General features: G+C 43.1%; 1 protein-coding gene across 1 annotated transcript in view; it reads right to left on the bottom strand.

The window, feature by feature from the left end:
• Nucleotides 1-20,225, bottom strand: part of CELF2 (CUGBP Elav-like family member 2) — a 1,275,464-nt gene that overhangs the window by 1,001,976 nt on the left and 253,263 nt on the right. The window lies entirely within an intron of this gene.

Here is a 20,225-nt window from a genome sequence, read left to right as displayed (position 1 = left end):
GCAACAGTAGGGACAGCGCTGAATAGCAGAGGGGTAAAATTTACGGTTCCCACTCCAGTCAGTGCAACAGTAGGAAAAGCGCAGGATCCCAAAATAATAAAAAACAAAACCATCAACATTTTTTTTAAAATTGAATTTCCAATATTAACATAATTAATATATCAATTTAAATATAATATTATTAACAAAGATAATAAACAAAAACAAATTACTTATTATGTAACACTATAACATCCACAAAACACACCTGCAATTAATTACACAATTGAATTGAATAATTACTATTTAATGAATATTAATTTATTATTTATTAATAAATCAATACAACATTATTTACTTACCACCTTTCACACCATTTACACATATTACCACCAAAACACACACCTAAAATTAATTACACAATTACAAATAATAATTACTAATTAATTATTAATTAATTTAAAAGTATTTAATAATTAATCAATACATTTTTTTAACTACTTACCACCCTTCACACAATTTACACATATAAACACCACAACACACACCTCAAATTATTTACGCAATTAACCTAATTTATTAATTGACTAATTGAAATTAATTAACTAAATATTAAACTATTATTAATTGATCAATTAACACATTAATTATTCAATAAATTTTATAAAAATAAATTACTTCCCACCCTATTCCCCTACAAACTCACAACCCGCTATGGAACTAAAAACACAGAATTAAACATAAAATAAATTAATAACTAGTAAAACTCTAAAACATATAATAAAATGACTAACAATTCTCATTAAAAACACTAAAAGACATAAAATTATTAATACATCGATATTTTTGTGAACTATGTGTTTGTAAACGATATTTATTACCAAGATATTTATGTAATCGATATTACATACCTGTCAGTCGATATTTTTGTCAACTATATTTTTGTTGTCGATATATCTTCCCCACGATATGTTTGCGGCAATATTTCTGTTCCACAATATTTTTGCGGCGATATTTCTACTCCACACCGTATTTTCATATGCTGCAAGTCCAAAGTTTAGATACATCTGTCCACCCATTCACAAATCAATTTTCCAAATCCTGGAAACGTTGTTCCTGGTATTATGAGTAGGTTAGCATCAAGACTGGTGACACTTCGCCAATTTCCTTTACAACCAACCCCTCGCAAGATTTCTGAGTTTTCTATAGATTCCTGGAGTTTAGTCAATCGAATGGTTCTCTGCTAGAGTATTCTCTGAAAGCTCAGGTAATCCCTGAATATTGTGCTTGGTCTGAATATTTTTCAGTGTAAGAGTAAGTATTACACTTTTTTTATTACTCGGGCTTTCGTGATACGCTTGCGGTAATCCTTACTGACTGCATAGCATTTATAGTTCTGCCCCTTTTCCCACTGCAGAGCCCTGCATGAGCTCAGGCCATGCAGAGATGCTCATGACATGGACAGTATGATAAATGGTGGAAGTGTAGTGAGGGCATTTGCACCCTTCTACTTGGTAACATTACTTGTGAAATGGGTTGTGAATCAGGAGGGGTGAGTGTGGAACAGACCTCTAGAAGAGGGAACTGTCCTGTGATGGGTCCTCATGGACCCTAATATCCCTCCCAAAAAAATCAATGAGAGATCAAAGAGTTTATCAAGGAAAAAAAATAACGTATCCTCTTAGGATACCAAGGTAAGGGTAGAGGGACGAGTTATCCCCAGCGAAATAGGCATCACTCACTAAGTGGTCACAGAGTGTGCCTTCCTCCTTGGTTCAGCGTAAGGCTTTGGAAGTGGCAAATTAAGCTCATTGACAGACCATCGAGGAGAGGCGGACATTCAGGTTAGTTCCCTTACTGGCATTTTACATAGTTGATCATCTACAAGACACCTACACATGCATACAGCAGTTTTTACATTTGTAAACAAACACTGTTATTCCAAATGTACATAAATCAGCATCATGGAAACTCATGGAAGGTGAAGACACAATACAATCTTTATATACACTTTGCTTTTATTTTATCGCCAGTGCTCGGACTGCTTTTTTCAGTGCTACATCATTTTCTCGCCCAGATAAGTTGTTGGATAAATTGTGCTCATAATATAAACTTTAAAAAAGCGATCAATGAACACCTGTCAGGCAGGCTCCCAGCAAGCAGAAGTCATTGTTGCTGCTGGAATCCGGCACCGACAAATCCTCATGGTAATGCAGAGGGAAGTGATTCTGTTATCTAAAGATAACACTGAAGATAAGGCAGCTCAGAGCTGGGCTGTACACGGTCATTGGGAATTCATTCTCTTCTGAAACAGAAGCAGAGTGACAGGAGAGCGCTCTCTGAAATGCATCGCACGCGCGCTTGTCGAGAATGCACTGTCCACACAATGTGCCAAAGGAAAAGCTCCCCTACTTTCAAGTGCAGTGATCCGCACTTGTAGAAAACCTCCACAAACAACCCTTTTGCTGCAAGTTATTACTCTTGCCTGTTAGTGTTGAGATGTAAAAGGAACAGCTTTGTTGCATAGTGTATAGGAAATGTGACATAAGCCAGAGGACTCCAAGATGTAGGAGTTACATGGCATCCATACTAGTAAGCAGTATAGTTTAGGAGGCTTGGTCTGGAGAAGCACAAACTCAGAATTGAAAACAGAACACCATAGTTGGGGGTTCTCTTTGATAATAAGAACCGATTTCTACCCAAATGAACCCTTTTTGCAACATTAATCTATGCTCTATTCTATACTTTGCATTGTGAATGCAGTGTTTTGATGACAGTTAATTCAGTATTCTAGATTAGGATTTGAATTTATAAACTGCAAGTAACAAAAGGATATCTCTTAGAAAAGCAGTAACCCACTGACCTATTTACATTACATGCACTTTGTGATCTGCATGGTACAGTTCTTTGCAGCAGGCATATTAACCCTCTGTGGTATTTTATGATCAGTCAAAATCTCAACTAGACAAAACTCCAACTCTCTCCAGGAAGAACATTAATCAACATACTCATGAGATTTTTATTATTGCCTGGAAATTGCTGGAGGTAAGGTACAATGCAGCTTTTAACACCAAAATAAACTTTCAAACACAACCCCGCCATGAAGTCAGCACCTGGTGCAGTGGCACTGGTCACACTGTGCTAGAGGAGGCCCTGCACTGATTTACACACATATGATTGATTGTCAATGGGTAATGTGTCCGTGTTGCAAAGTGCTGTGACACCCCACACTGTTATGAGTGGCACTCGATAATAAATTACATGCTGAAAGAGAGTGGTTATGGAGACTTGTGGGACACTGTTAAAGGGTGTTAGTGAGGAAATCTGTAGCAGAGGTGGTCATTGGGGGCGCCAATAACATTGTTGCAACGGACGCCATTAGCACTAAAGCATGCATAGTGCTCTACAGATGCATGTATAGTCTTTTATCCTGAAAAATATGTATGTTGTTTCTAGGTCACCACACCCTGCACCCTGGCACCATCTTTTATCATGCCATCTGTGTCATATCTATGGTCTCCATAAAAGGGGAGGATAATACTGGGGGTTTGACATTGCTATAATATTAAGAATTCTTAATAAAGGTTGTATCAGGTCTAAGTCGAACATCAAGATACACTTTTCTTCCTTGCTCACAATTTCCTTTTAAACAGAGGAACTATACCATAAAAGTTTGTTCTAATACAAATATTATTACCAAGCATTAGTCCAAGTAAGATTAAGAAAATTCATCTGGGCCTCTTTAGTCAATGTTCTTCACTAGTATATTCTTGTCATGGTAAAATTTATCATATGTGCCACAATACAGCATTATATTTCACTGCAGAGGACTATGCTGGTTGTTAAATGCCCTGTTCTCTAATTATAGATCCAAGCCACAGTTGACATTCCATGAAGTGAGAGAGGTCATTTGTTAGAAATGGAGTTTCTGGTTGAATAGGGTATGCACCTAAGCCAGGCAGAACCCACCACTCTAGTCAGGGCAAGGAAGTTACATGCTGTAGAAAAACCCTGCTCACCCCCTTGGTAGCTTGGCAGAGCAGTCAGGCGCATCCTAAATGCAATGTGTAAAGCGATTGTGCAACACAATCACACAGCAGTAACACACTAGGCACACTACAAAAGAAACTCCACACAAGGTTATACAAAAAAATCCTTTGTATTATTCACGAAAACACATTAGAGCACAATCACATATATACTCTGTGCCACCAGGCACTTGTCATGACTTTACAGGGATTTACATCAATCACGGGGCCAATCGGGCCACTGTCATAAACCTTACAGTTGGGCTACCCAGTACTTACTGGTAGGGTTGTACTGAGCCCAACACATTACGCCTAAACACCTGCAACAGTGCACCATAGCAAACACTGGCAGCAGTGCACATTCCATAAACCTCTCATGCACCACAGCACAATATGACACATATTATAGCCACATCAGCAAGACAGTAAACATGCCTGCGGGTCCCACATAGAGGCCATTGGAAAGCGGCAGGCCTCACAATGCTGATCGTAGTGTGTAGAGCTACATGACATCCCTCTACCGACCTTGCTCAGGGAGGCCTGCATGCCTATTCCCAGCACTGCTGTATGACTTTAGTGGCGCAATACCTCTGTGGAGGATTCCCCTTTCACTCCAACTCAGCTCCAGATGCCCTGAGGCCATGTAATCAGGAAGCTGCCCGTGCACGCCGGTTGCAGATGGACGGAATTAGTCGAGTCCTCAAAAGAACTCCTTAATGCCACAGATTTGCCAAGTTGGAGAGGAGGCCTCGCTCGGTTCTCTCCGCGTGTTAGGACCTTGTTGGGCCTCTCGCATGGCGAGAAGCCTCCGCTGGGCTAGGGCCTCCCACCTGGACAGAGGAGACTTGCTGTCAGGCACACACGGAGTGAAGTCTCTGTTGACTCTAGCTCCATTCTGCTTCCTGCTTCCGGCAGCTTCTTGTGGCAAAAACACCCTCCTCGCCCGCTGTAGGGAGGAGGGCTGAGCCCACTCCATGGGCCCAGGAAGACAAAGTTAGAAGTAGTACTGAGCAGGGACCCACACCTTTGGGCAACAGGTTTTTCAGCGCTTTCCAAGCTCACTAAGCGCTTTTCTCCAAGGACTGCCAAGGGCAGAGCTGGGCACAGGCATGCCAGCACACTGGGTCTACTCGGCAGAACAGCAGTTCCTTCAGCTGCCTAGCGGGTAGCAGGTGAGTCCCCAGTGGTGGTTCCTTCTGACACACTGCAGTCCAATGAGTGTACTCTCCTCAGTTCCAGAAGTGCAAAAAGTTCCTCTTTTACATGGGGTCATAGCCCCAGTACTAGCACATGTCTTTGTACTCCCCTGGCCCAGGACTCTGTGCCCAGCCCAAACCAGTTCTGGGGAGCACTTTGCAAGTGCACAACAACCTCCATTGTCAGTGTGAGCCCTGGCTCCAGACACAGCACAGAGGGCAGAGCCATCACTGTGGAAGGCAGACACACCCTATTCAGCTGCAGGCGCTACTCCTCCCACCACTCCAAATGCATTCCAGGCCGATTCATCCAAGCGCTGACTCATCCTGACTCTCTGGAGCCACTGCACATCCCCAGCCCCTGTCACTCCAAAGCTAGACAGTCGATACACATCCTAGCAGAGGACCAAAGACACATATCACACAGAAATGCCCACTTCTAAAAGTGCCATTTCTAAAAAAGTAATACATTCTGCTTATTGGTGAAAGCAGATTTATTATCACTACTATTCCAAACAGACCAAACTTGATCACGCTACCCCTCTCAGATCAGGAATTTCACTGAAGCACATATCAGGGAATCCCCAATGCATTCCTATGAGAGGGCAGCCTCACAGCAGTGAGAATCCAAATAGGCTGTTTGTCACTACCAGGACATGCCACACAATTAAGGCACATGTCTTACCTTTTGCCTACACCGCACCCTGTCCACAGGGCTAGCTAGGGCCTAACTTAGGGGTGACTGATATGTTATAAAAGGGGAGTCACAGACTTGGCAACCACTTTATGTGCCACGTCACAGCGACAGAAAACTGCGAGCGCTGGCCCTGCTGAGGCAGAGGCCTGAGACAAGTTTGGAATGCTACTTTTATGGGTTGCGCAACAAGTGCTGCAAGCCTACCAGTAGCATTTCATTTACTGGCACTGGATATATGGGATACTACTGTACAAGGGACTGACAGGTAAATTAAATATGCCAAACAGGTGTAGACTTATCTTACCAAGTTTACCATAGAAAGCACATGCACTTTAGCACTGAACAGAAGTTATAAAGTGCACAGGGTCAAAAATCACCAACAACAGGTCAGAAATAATACAGGAGGAAGGCAAAAAGACCCTACAAAGAGGGCCACGTCCAACAACATTTATTAGCTAGTACAGACTGAAGCAGAAGGCAAAAATGTTATTAGCCTATTTACCCAGAAAGAATGGAATGCTCTATAATAAACTGTGAGAAACATAAATATTCAAGTGTTGAAGCAGAAGGCCTGAACCAGCCGTTATTGCCTCTTTGCCATGCTATGGTATTCAATAAAGTTCTCAACAATACAAACTTCTGAATATTATTGGCCACACCTATGAGCAATAACCGCTGTTAATGACCCACAGGATAATACATCTTGTCCAAGTATAGGTGGAAGTGGCGGGCCAAGGCCTACAGTGGGGGACAGGGCATTTAGCAAATGGCATAGCTTGAGGACAATGTGTATAATGCTATTTAAACTTTGTCCCATTGAGGGCTGAATATTCTAATTGAAACCAAAAGGAGCATTATTGCACACGTTAGCAACTTAAATCAGAGGGCCTGTTGCATTCAAAATCTTTATTCAATCTCTATCACTCACATATGCAACAGAGTTGAAGTGTACTTTAACAAACAACAGTACAACTGGAGCAACTGTAAGGCTTATCAAGAAGCAAGTCATTAAATCTTAGCCCGAGGCCATCGCACTATGGAAAATGAAGTGCCACCTATAGAGTTTCACCCATTTCTTGTTCACAGATTGATCTGTCGCTTAAATGTGGTGATGTGATCAGCAAAAACAGAAATCCGCCCCACCTTGGTTAAATGCAACACTGAGAATGCTTTAAAAAGATTTTTTTATTATGGGATAGTTGTAAAATAATACTTTAACAATACAGATAAACTCTAATCCCAGTTAAGGAATCAAAACATTCTGGATTATCACCGAGAGCACACTTAAGAACGAAATCAAAAGGCAAAATCATGTCTTTCTGCACTCATGTAATTGGGATTGATACCATGGATATAGGCAGAGGCACATTTAGTTATGTTAGCACAAGGAAAATTCACAGGCCGAATGTGAGGTTTCATATTAATTCAACAAACAGCTGTGAATTAACTCCTCCTAGAAGTATACATACCAGTTCAGGACCGAGAGGTGGGTGCTATGGAACCTTCTTATACATATTCCTAAAAAGTATCTTTGACTTCAAGAAAAATGAGAAGCCAAAAAATGAAATCCTGTGTGACCTCCAAAGATATAGGGCAAGCACGACCTGGCTCAGGCCCACATTGCAGGAGACAAAGCACATTTCAGAAGGTAATTGAGTCTTGGGGCGTTTTCATCTGAGCAAATCAGCCTTAGAATACGGGAAGTATGCAAAATTAGAACATTGGAATGTTGGGAACTCCATTGTACACAATGGAGTGCTCAATGCTTCTATGGGCCAGTAAAGGCCTGCAGAGCAACATTCCAATGATTTACAAATGCCTCTCGGAGCTCAAGGGGATTTAAATCCCCTCGAGCTTCGATAGGCCTTTGTTTTATTTGTTAGAACATTCTACCCTCTAGTGGCAGAATGTTCTAATACGATATAGCCCTTCATAACAGGGCTATACCTGCTATTAACGTCCTGGTCATTTGTTAAAGTCCCTCGCCTTCGGCTCGGGCCTTTAACGCAGGAGCGGGCCTTTAACAGCCGGTATAGCCAGCTATGGTGGGCTATAAGGCTATATTAGCACCTTTGAGGGATTGCATAGTGTACATCAGCAGATGTAATCATTGTTTAAATTTATCACTTATATGTTTAAAAAAAGGGCAACTCTGCAAGCTTGGGGTCTGAGTAGTACAATATAAAAGAAAACAATGTTCCGTTAAGGGGTGTGCAGTGGAGTGTGAACTTTATCTTCCATGGTAACCTAATGAATAACCATCAATAGATTGGTTTTACTAGAAAGACTATATTTTATTTGATTATTCAACACTTGGAATCTCAGTAAAATGAACTCATTCAGTTCTGTAAACATATACATTTGGAATTAAAGTAGTGTTTCCAAATGACGCAACGGTGCAGTGAAAATGAGGTAGGTGAATAAAAGGTCCACGTGTGCTATACAATATGAACATAAATGATGACTGTGGAGGGTGTAAAGTTGTTGGTTTAAAACTCAAAGACAGAGTTGCAGGCTCCTGAATTACATACACAGTACACTATTATTAAGTCAAAGTTTTGACTCTTTGAGGCTATTTGTACAGGGTCAATATCGGGACAAGGAATGGGAAACACCCATTAGGTAGTACTCATTCAGCGAATGACAAACAGCACTTCAGGATTGGATCCCCAAATCATAGGTCTTGAAATCGAGAGGAGTTAACTCAAGCCCTCTATGAATATTGGAAGTCTGTATGGGACAGAGGTCAGCCGAGGTCCATAGGCTGCAATATGATTGACTGTCTTATAAAACATTTCCTGGGGGTACGCACATGAATCCCAATCTGCTGAGGGGTAGGGTGTAGCTGGAGAATTCGGTCTATATTCATCAGGAATGGTAACCCTGTAAGACCTAGCATTTTTTGCCATGGTTTCCCCCTGTCTTTTTGCTTCTGGTCTCCTGTTTTGACTGTATGCTGAACTTCGCTTTTGCTGGTTTTTAGGTCTCTGGGCACGTTACCACTGCTCACCAGTGCTAAAGTGCCTGTGCTCTGTGTCTAAAATATGATAGCATTTGGAGCAACTGTAAGGTACTTTTAAACTGCCATGTCGACCTGGCAAGTACACCTACTTGCCAGGCCCGAATTTTCCCGGTTATTACATGTAAGGCACACCTAAAGAAGACCCTAGGGAGCCCTATGGGAGTGTGCACTGTATTTAAAAGGTAGGATATGTGGATTTAAGTTTTACATGTATTATGAAAAACTGCTAAGATGGTTTTTCACTATAGCAAGGCCTATCTCTCCAATAAGTTAGCAATGGGGCTGCCTTGTGACACTTTACACGTGTATCTTTCAATTGGGAACAGTCAGAAAATTGGAGTTCGGTGTCTATGGACTCACAATATAAAAACTAAGCTTTAGTGAAGTTGGTTTTCAAATTGCAGGTTTGAAAATGACACTCTAAAAAAATGTATGGAAATACTAGGACTGCTAGGTCTTAGACAGAGTGTGCACACTCTGTCTAAGACCTAGCAGTCCTAGAATTTCCATTAATTTTGTTCCGGCGGAGGGGTAGTACCGCCCCAAAGCGTGCATACTGAAATTTCATATAGTTTTGTTTCTTTGGTTTACCAGAGTACACGAAATAGGCCGAGTGCAAAAGAGCTTTTTTTTATTGACTTTTAGAAAGTTGGCCTTCTCTTATTTAACCATTTTGTGCCTTTGCCTGTCCCAAGAATACATGTCTGAGTTGGATGACAGTTGACCGTTGTGAATTCCCTTTAGACAGTCACACACAAAGGAAACTGAGGTGTGCCCTGCATATCCCAATGACCCATCACCAGGCTGATGTGTATTCCTGAGCTTGAGTGGTGAGAGGAGTAGAGACTTGCACCTGAATATGGCTGCACCTGTCCCCTCTCAAAGAGCTGCCTAACCCTAGTAGTGTGTCTGATGCCTGGGCCAGAAAAGGCAGGGTCTTGTGCACTTAAATGACCTTTCTTTGAAGTCTCCTCAATTCAAAGGCTAAAATGGGTACAAGTAATGTACCTCTGACACCCTATACTCAAAACACTTCTAGGCTGAGGATAGTACGCCAGGAAGAAGACCTGTTGTATTGCCAGGTGAGATTGACACGTTGCTGTTTGCTTTGCTGTGTTAGTTTTGTGTCTGCTGACCTTGCCTGGGAGTAAGAGGCCTGGACTTTTCTCTCTGCATCCTGCTTCCAAAGTTTCTCAAATGGCTTGAGTTTAGCTTTCCTCCTGTTGGAAGTCTCAGGGCCATCAAAGACTCCACCTGCAGCACCTGGACTCCTCTGCTGAGAGCCCTAAGTGGTGCCAAATCCAATTTTATTGCCCCTTGGAAGTGAGTTTGCTGTGCTAAACAAGAATAAACCAGTACATCAACTTTGAGTGCGACTTCAGAGCTGGCGCCCCTCTTCTACACTACAACACAAACTGCACTGGAGCCGTGCACCCGCTCAATGCAACAACCATGAAGTTCAACGCAGACCTTGATGCCGTCTCAGTGCCTCCAAAGTTCTGGCACAGCGTGAGTCTAGAACACAGCGTTTCCAATCTCCATGACACCCGACTCAGCCTCTGCCACAGCACCTGTGGCCCCGTGGTGTAGCATCAGCACTGCAAAGTTGATGCCTTGTGTCTTGATCCTTGACGCTTCATTGATCCACATCACCAGCGGAACCAACTTCTTCCCTCCGAATCACCACTGTGCCTTGCAACATTCCCGGCGTCAATGGCTCAACAACTCTGCACCACCTCCAGGAACTGATGCCTCACCTGCTTCAGCGATGCCTCACTTGCTTCAGTGCACCGTCCCGAGCACTGGCAAGCCAAAGACCTGCACGGACAGTAAGTAACCGATGCTGCATTGGCCTCAGCGACGCATCACCTCCCTGGCGCCTCGCAACGCCTTTGTTTTGTCACTGTTTCCAAGGTAGTGTAACCGGGGTCTGTACCACTCCACAGCTGGCCCACAGTCCCTCAGGTCAGCGCCAAACTTTTGAAGTGCATCATTACAGCCGCAGGCGGATCTGTTGGATTTTTAAGTGCTATAATTGCATCTAATATTTAAAAAATTCATAACTTGACTTGGGTATGTTGGATTTTTGTCGTTTTGGTCTTGTTTTACTTAGCTAATTATTGGCTACCTTTCTAAACTGGTGTGGAGTACTTTTGTGGTGCTTTCACTGTGTGTGTGCACAAATACTTTACACATTGCCTCTTTAGTTTAGTCTGACTACTCTGAGCCAAGCTGGCAGAAGGCGAGCACAGGATACGTAGGGCCTGTTTACGACTTTGCGGTCTTTGGACTGCCGTCGCGTCAGATTCACCACTGCCGACTAGGTCGTCTGCCCGCTGTATTACAATGTTGGTGGTTTGCAGGGTGAAAGATCGCCGGAGCATCGCCGGCACTGCCAGCCATTCACCCACTGCCTCAACGGCAGTCCAGGAAAAGCAGCTGTCTTGGTAGTACAGAGAAATTCACCGTCATCCAAAATATGAGCTGGCTTTCCGATGAACCGACTGTGGCGGGGAGACCACCTGCTTTAAGTCAGCAGAATGGAACAGAATTTCCTTTTCTTCCATTCAGTCTCCCACGTGGATCCCTTCCAGGACCCCCCTTCACAGCAGCATCTTGACCGTGACTAAAATGACTCTGTTTGCGTCAAAATCCAGGTAAGTCTGTTTTGTACTATTCACCAAGTGACGGGACTGGGCACATATAGTTCAGACTCCAGCAATAGAAAAGTACTCCTAGTAGGTATTTTTTCATGTGTCATGCATATGTGTACACTGCATTAAAAATATATACACTGCTGTCAGAATACCACCACCGGCCCATCTGGAACATCATACTACAGTGGTCGTGAGACTGATGCCGCATCGGTCTTCTAGGGACCACCATTGCGGTGTTACCGGGGTAAGACCGCCAAACTCATAATCAGGCCCTCAGTGTGTACCACACTTACCCTGAGTAGAACTGTGGGTCCCTACTTGGACAGGGTGCATACCTCTGCCAACTAGAGACCCCACTTTTTACAAACCCCAAATATGCAAATGATCCCATTTGACAAACAGTGTGTTGCTCAAGCCACAAATCCCCACAAGGTAATGCTACCACAATGTCAGCCTACAGCCAACGTAAATTTGGATTAACACATCAATCTATTGGCAATGCTTTGTGTGTCAATTAGAATAGCAGGTAGTCAAAGACGTCCAGCTCAAACGACTGATCTATTTGCATACAATTTTTCACTTGACATAATTGTACAACAGTATGCAGTATCACAGTTTTCAAAAGGTTGCATGATGCAGCTGGAATGATGTGACTGGTCTAGAGTGAGGATCATCTTTCAAGTAAAAAAATACTCATGACAGCACTATGTTGCGCATCTAACCAGGTGTGTGAATTTAGATAAAGACATCATTTAATTATTTTAATTTAATTTAATCAATTAATTCTGTCAGAAAAACAGTACAATGTTAAAGGCTCCAATCGTGTCAGCCCTAGGAGAGTGTCTCCTTAATACATAATGTCCATTCCTTCAAACAAAGAACAATTTAATCAATATCCAATTTTTTTGTCATTGTTAGACCTGACATCATTGGCGTGATTCTCCCTTCCATTTTTGACGGAATGCCTCCTCTGTTTTGATATGTTTTTGCTGGATTTATGCTTTGGGCTTTGTGCCACTGCTAATCAGTGCCACAGTGCAAGTGCTCCCTATGTTAAATTGATATACTGATTGTATTCCATGATTGGGTTATTTGATTTATCTGTCAGCCCCTGGTACAGTGTACCATGTGTGCCCAGGGCTTGTAATTCAAATGATGCTGGTGTGCTTGACACAACTTACCAAATGCCAGTACTGCTACCTTATTTTAACTCTTTTTTTGGGAGCAGTTATACTGAACATCCAACAATATACCCGATAGACTTCTTTTTCTGTCTGAAATAAATCTTTTCTTTTTCATTAAATTATTTTACATATCAAAATTTACACATTTCAACAACTTTTGAAATCATTTTTGACATTCCACTCACAACAATAATACTTTCCAGAAGCTTTTGCTCAACATTCTCCTATCTTTTTCACACACACACTTCAGGCTTACTTTTCATTCATTCATCATACCGCAAACACACACCCTGAATCTAAACAATTACAAAAAATATGTCTTGAATTCCTATCTCAAATAATAGCCATAGTAAAAAGATCAACCAATTCTAATTGTTTTGATAATTCAAAATTCTTTTTTCACAATCTTATGGCATGGAACAAAAACTGGTCTATGTGTTTCAAACTCCTATCTGTTTGGGAGTTCTCCTCAGAACCACGCAGCTTCTATTTCTTCCACTGGATTTAATGTATGCTTTCTGCTTCAGGGGATTAAATATTTAGTCACTTTTTTTGTAGTGTATCTCTTCCAAAAATGGGGGCCCTCTTCGGGGATGCGAGAACTTTTTGAAGATGTGTCTTTGTTACGATGCCAAAAAGCGGAACGCTCCTTTTATTCCTTAGCTTCTATTAGATATGTTGTTTGGTGGCGAGACACCTCATATTATTATCCCAGCCAGTATTTTGAAATAGCCTGAGCACGGAGATTGGTGCCGTGGAAAAAGAAGAACAATCTCTCTCTGTTTTTTCGGGCGGTTGGCTCGGACGTATGTTACCCATGTTGTTTACTGGGGGACGGCTTGTGCGCTAAGGTTGGTGCCGTAGTAGATGAAAATACCCCTTCCCCTTTCGTTCGGGCGAATGACGGCGATGTTTGTTAGTCTCGTCTACTCTCCCGGGGACGTCTCGCGTCTCTTCTCATTTGTAGCCGCTTCCGGGGTATGTCAATGGTCCGCGTCTAACGCGTCTCGGTGTCCACCTTAGTGAAGAGAACTCCCAAGGGGAAGGGTAGTTCTCCCCACATTTCAGCTGGAGGGGACATGTGTTAGACCTGACATCATTGGTGTGAGTCTCCCTTCCATTTTTGACGGATTGCCTCCTCTGTTTTGATATGTTTTTGCTGGATTTATGCTTTGGGCACTGTGCCACTGCTAATCAGTGCCACAGTGCAAGTGCTCCCTATGTTAGATTGATATACTGATTGGATTCCATGATTGGGTTATTTGATTTATCTGTCAGCCCCTAGTACAGTGCACCATGTGTGCCCAGGGCTTGTAAGTCAAATGCTACTGGTGGGCTTGCAGCACTGGTTGTGCCACCCACAGAAGCAGCTTGTAAAGTTTGTCTCGGGCATGCCATTGCAAGGCCTGTGTGCAGTCTAGCACTACAAAAGTTTGTTTTCAATACAACTGCAAAATTCTATCTTTTTGTGCCTTGTGATTGAATTGTTAGAACATTTCTGATTAATTTGTCTCCTATGTTTTTATGTATGTTGACAATTTAATACTTTAATCCTAGCAGTGCGCCTGGCATACTGGTGGTATTCCACCAGCTATTATTCTTGCAGTCTAGCACTGCCATGTCGACTTGGGCAAGTGCACCCACTTGCCAGTCCCTTAGCCTTCCCTTTGCTTCATATTAGACACCCCTATGGGAGGCCCAAGGGCGGGATGCATTGTAAGTATAAGGTAGGATATACTATGATGTGTGTAGCATGTTCTAATAGTGAATTACAGCCATTTTCGTTTTTCACTATTGAAGGCTACCTGTTCTCATAGGCCAGAATGGGCAGTTGGAATATTACACTCATATAATCCTAACTGACTCAGTGAACATGGTAGAAATTCAACTTTAGTGTGCCTGAACTCAGAATAATAAAGTACATCTTTTAGTAAAGTTTATTTTAATATTCTGTGTTTGCAAATACCACTTTTAGAAAGTAGGTATTTGCTTGCCTAACTATCTAGGCCTGCCTCTGCTGGGTTGTGTAATCCTTGTCTGGGTTTGGCAGTGACAGGGCTGGGGTATTCCAGGAGTCAGGCTGGGGCAGCCCGGGGGTGAATAGAGAGATCTGCATCTAGATGGAAGGGAGGAGTTGCACCTGGGACCTGAATAGGGCTGGGCCTTCTCTCTACCATGCTGGCTCCACCCCCTGTGGCTTGTCTGATGTCTCTGCCCTGCACTGTGAAAAGAGAGAAGGAATCATGTCAACAGAGTGCTCCAGAGCTGTATTTTCCCTCCTCTGTGCTGGCTCCACCCCCTGTGGCGCGGCTGATGTCTCTGCCCTGAACAGTGAAAGGAAGAAGAGAGTCATGTAAACAAAGTGCTCAGGTACTGGTTTGGACAAGGGAGAGGCCCCTCTGCCTTCAGAGAACAAAGGATTTTAGGATATAAATATTGGGACCCTGTTCCTAAGAAATTAGATCACTTCTGGAACAAGAAATCTTTCTGCCAAGGAGAAGAACCAAGGAAGCTGCAGGAGTTGTACTGCCCCTCTGCCAGTGTGCTGTTTGCTGGGTTGGCCTGCAGTGGTTGCTTTATTGCCAAGAGAAAGGAGAAGGAACTTTGTAAGGACTTTCATCTACAGAATACTCTCCAAGGGCTTGAACTGTACTTGCCACCTGCTGAAGTCTCAGGGACAAAAGACTTCACCCCCAGCTCCCTCCTGAATTTCCTTGCTGGGAAATCTGACTCCAGACACTTGCGTGCTGCTGGGAGCTGGAAGCTTGACACGTCGAGAAGAAGCGTGTCGCCACCGCAGCTGAAATCGTTGCATCGCCGGAGAAGCGAGCCTTCGCCGCATCTCCCTGGAAGTGTGTGTTCATCGAAGCTGTGTGCTGTCGCATCACCAGAGAAGTGTGACGCCATCGTGAGAGTTGCCATCGCATCACCGGAGAAGTGTGTCGCAGGGCCTGTCGCGGCTCCAAAGGACAGAGTCGTCGCAAGGCTGCCAGGGCATCATCGTCATTGCATCACTGCATCAAGGACGCCATCTTCTTGCATCGCAACCTGATCATCGCATCGCATCAAGGCGCCATATTGCGCACCGCAACGGGCTTGCAGGCCGAGAATCGACGCATCACCTCCGCACCGGTAAGGCTCACGACAAGTCCCTTACTCTGCGCAAGCATTGAGAAAGGACGCAACTGTTCCCTCCGTGTCACAGAACCGACGCATTTCCCCTTTTGCAAGCCATTTGTTCACTTTGCGTTACGCATCCAAGTACTTTATTGAGAACTTTGTCGCATCTACCAACAACTTGAACTAAGAGACTTTAATCATCTTTTAAGTAATCTTAAGTGTAGTATTGTGGATTTTTGTCGTTTGTGGTCTTGTGTTTAAGTCTATATAAAGAATACTTATTTTTATAAAACCTGTGTTGTGTCCATCTGTAGTGTTATCACTGTATTACTGTGTATATTCACAAATGCTTAACACACTGCCTCTGAGATAAGCCTGTCTGCTGGTGCCAAGCTACCAAGGGAGTGAGCAGGGGTTATTAAGGAGTGTAATCCCCTTATCCTGACTTAGAAATAAGGGTCCCTATTTGGACAAAGGTAAAAACCATTGCCAACTAGAGATCCCCATATCTAACAGTCATGATCAAGCAGGAGAGACGTATACTAGAAGCCACAGCATCCACATCAGAAAAGATCCACAGACAATACAGTTTTAGTGTTCATCTTCTTTCATATATGCGTTAGATATCACATCTTTTAGCGTATTTCCCCTGTCTTTTTTGAGTTCTTGCCTCCTGTTTTTAATGGCCCATTATCATTTGCTTTGCTGGTTCAGTGCCTCTGCAAACTTGCTCACTGTTGTTCAGTGCTAAAGTGCTAGTGCTTCAACTGTAAATTGTGTTTCTGGATAGGTGGTTCTATGTCTGGCTTATATGATTTACTAATAAGTCCCTAGTATAGTGCACTGTGTGTACCCAGGGCCTGTAAACCAAATGCTGCTAGTGGGCCTGCAGCACCAATTGTACCATCCACAAGCAGCCTTTCAAAGGTGTCTCTGACCTACCACTCCAGTGTCTGCACACAGTTTTTACTGCCATGTCGACCTGGAAAGTGCCCCCACTTGCCAGGCCCTAAACATCCCTTTTCTTACATGTAAGGAATCCCTCAGGTAGGTCCAAGGTACCCCATGAGCAGGCTGAAATGTACGTGAAAGGTAGGACATGTCCTGGAGTGTGTGACATGTCCTGAGAGTCAAAAACTGCCAATTTCGTTTTTTACTACTGACAGGCTATCAATCCTATAGGCTAACATGGGAGTTGCATAGTAACATCTTACACGCGTAACTTTCCATTGGGACATGATAGAGAAAGAGTTGTAGTATGCCTGAACTCAGGATAAAATGCATATTTTAGTAAAATTAATTTTAATATATTTGCTTGAAAATATCACTTTTAGAAAGTGTGTATATTTGTTGCCTAACCATTTTGTGTGCCTATGTGCTGGTTTGTTGTATTGACAATCTGGTTTTGGAGTGACAGGGTCTGGGGATGTGCATTCACTGTAGACAGTCACAAGGGGGCTGAGATATATTCTGCCTTTACTAGGTTACTCATAGTTGGGCTGAATAGACCTGGTGTGCATTTAGAAAGGTGGGAGGAGTTTTCACTAGCACCTGCATAGGTGCGCAATGCTGTCTCCACCTCCTGTAGTGAAGCTGGGCCCAGAGAGGGCAGAACGGGTATGGCCTGGGCTCAGAGACCCTTGCCACAAAGAGAACAAATAGTAAATGTGATATAATATTGAGGCCCTGATCCGAGGACTTTCGAACTCTTTTGAATCAAGGAACCTGCCAAGAAGAAGAGCTGTAGAAGCTGTGAGGAGGAACTACTACTTTGCTGTGGGTTTTGTTGTGTTGGCCTGCAGTGGCTTCTTATGTCTTGGGCAGAGAAAGGACTGGACTGAACTTTATGCAAATTCTTTGTTTGAATTTCTCCAAGTGCTTGAGGTAGAGCTTGCCCTCTGCTCAAGAAGTTTCAGGAACAGCAAAGACTTCATATTCATCTGTTTCCAGCATTGGGCACTGTGTGTTTTGTGCTACAACACAAGAAAAAGCAACCAGATGCCGTCAACAACACGGTTACCAGCTCAGTGTCTGAAGGCATCGCAGAGGACACTGCTGAACTTTGCACCGCAAATCCGGTCTCACCGTCCACTGAGCTGCTGCTTGCACCGCAACCTGTGGTATCCCCGTTGATGCTGCTGCATGCTCTCATCGATGCCACTGCTTGCACTGTGGTTTGAGGGCACAACTTGTAAGTTACATGACCTACCGCCCCATCCCACACCGCATCCTTGGCTTACTGACACCGGTACCATAGACTTCAATTCGTCAGCCGATGACCGTGGTTCAGCAACAACGCCGCTGCTTGCACCGTGACCTGCCAGAACCGCAATGAGCACCCCACCACTAAAAACCACAGCCCTGGTCTCGCAGACACTGCTGAACGCTGTCACCGAGCTGCTGCCTGCACCGCGACCTGAGGGCACCGCATGGCACATCGCTGCACTTTGCACGACATCCCCGATGTCCGACGATACCAGCACTCTCGCCTTCAACCACACGGAGTTCGATCTACAACTTGTGTGACTTCAAGGGCCAGATGACTCTTGCACCGACCTCTGGAACTGACCCGTGCCGATGCCAGCTCTTCAGAGCTCACCATGAGGTCCTCGACACCCAGCGTTTCTAAAGGTACTGTTTTGCAGGTCTTCCTGACACTGTAGCTGGCCCGCAACGCTGCGGTTAGCCAGAACTGTTTGAATTTGTTTTTCATGATGCCATGATAGCCCCGGACGGAGCTATCAACTTTTAAGACTATTTTTGCTTATTGATATTTCTAAGAACTGTATGTTTTTAAAAAAATAGTTTTTAGTCTTGTTTGTGCAGATAAAATATTGGATATTTTTCTGAAACTGATGTGGTGTCCTTTATTAGTGTTTTCACTGTATTACTGTTGGTTATGTGCAAATGTTTTACACACTGACTCGGAGATCATCCTGACTGCTTGTGCCAATCTATCAAGGGGGTGAGAAGGGATTATTTTTGAAGTGTACCCCCCACTTATCCTGACTAGTAAGAATGGTCCTTACTTGGATACAGTAACATCCTTCCAACTAGAGACCGCCATTTCTAACAATAGATATTTTCAAATTTCAATATACTTTTTCTTTATATCATGTCCAAACTTACATTAAAAACACATACATCAGCCAAGCCAACATGTTTCATTATTTACAAGGACTTCCTCAGGGTTTATTTTTTCATAAGTTATAAAGATTTGATGCCTTAATTGTTCATGTTTTCATATTTTTGCGCTACAATGTCTAAAATGCATGTATGAGTCAATATCCAGTCACTAGGTTATTGCAGAGGATTTGTCTCAATCAGTCAAGCCCTGCTCCTCACAAATGTCATTGGATTCTTTTTTTCCAACAATCTCATATCAAATTCAGTCCAGAGTTTTATCCTGATCAGAGCTGTTCATTATGAGTGATGCAGTATGGAAGGGTAACTAGCAGTGCGTGGTGAGGGCATGAATTATAGATACTTTATGGGACGAGTTATAGTTGCTTGAAATAAGTAACCAGTGAATTTCAGTGTTTTTCTTAATTTAAAATGGTGTGTATTAACGGATGTTTTCACCCAAGTATAATGTCACTTTATCTTTCGTTTAGTGATTTTATATTTTTTTTAATATACACTAAGATATCCATTTGCATGTGCGGCGTGGGGTTGGATGCAGGGCATTTTGTCCAATCCCTCGGCTACTGGCTTTGTGAAATGGTTAGAACACCTTAATATAAAAACTGGCCTAATCAAGGGGTCAGCAAATTAACTTATATAAAGGCGACCTATTTGGCTTTGTCAAAAAGTCACCAATATCTATAATCAAATTAATATTTTATCAATTCCCACATATATTAATAGAGAGTTTCATAAAATATTTTCAATAACCCATTTTGTAAAAAAAACCATTAAACATGTATGAGCATTTAAAAAAAAATGTTTAGGCCACAAAGTGCAACCATAGACCAATCCACAAGGGATCGCCATGCTCCAGCTGAAGAGCATACAGATCCAGCTTGAAGTGTCTTAAATAACCCCTTCGACGCTCATGACGAGCTCAGCTCGTCATGAGTTACGCCTGTTGTACGCTCATGACGAGCTGAGCTCGTCATGTAACGCGGGTTTTTTTTTAAAACTCAGCGCACAGCGGGACAACGGCCCGCGCGCATGAGGATAAATATGGCAGATTCTCCTGGGGTAATGAATTCAATGACACAGGAGACTTACTGTGTTTTTAAATATTGCTGAGGAGCTGCTGTGCTCCCTGCATCCCCAGCATCAAAGAATGTAACAAAAAGCCCTCTTAGGGCATGTTGGGGTGCTTCTTGCATGCAGC

Source organism: Lissotriton vulgaris, chromosome 1_1 (genome assembly GCF_964263255.1).
Source record: "Lissotriton vulgaris chromosome 1_1, aLisVul1.2, whole genome shotgun sequence".
Lineage (NCBI taxonomy): Eukaryota > Metazoa > Chordata > Amphibia > Caudata > Salamandridae > Lissotriton > Lissotriton vulgaris.
This window is presented reverse-complemented; position numbering and strand designations above follow the sequence as displayed.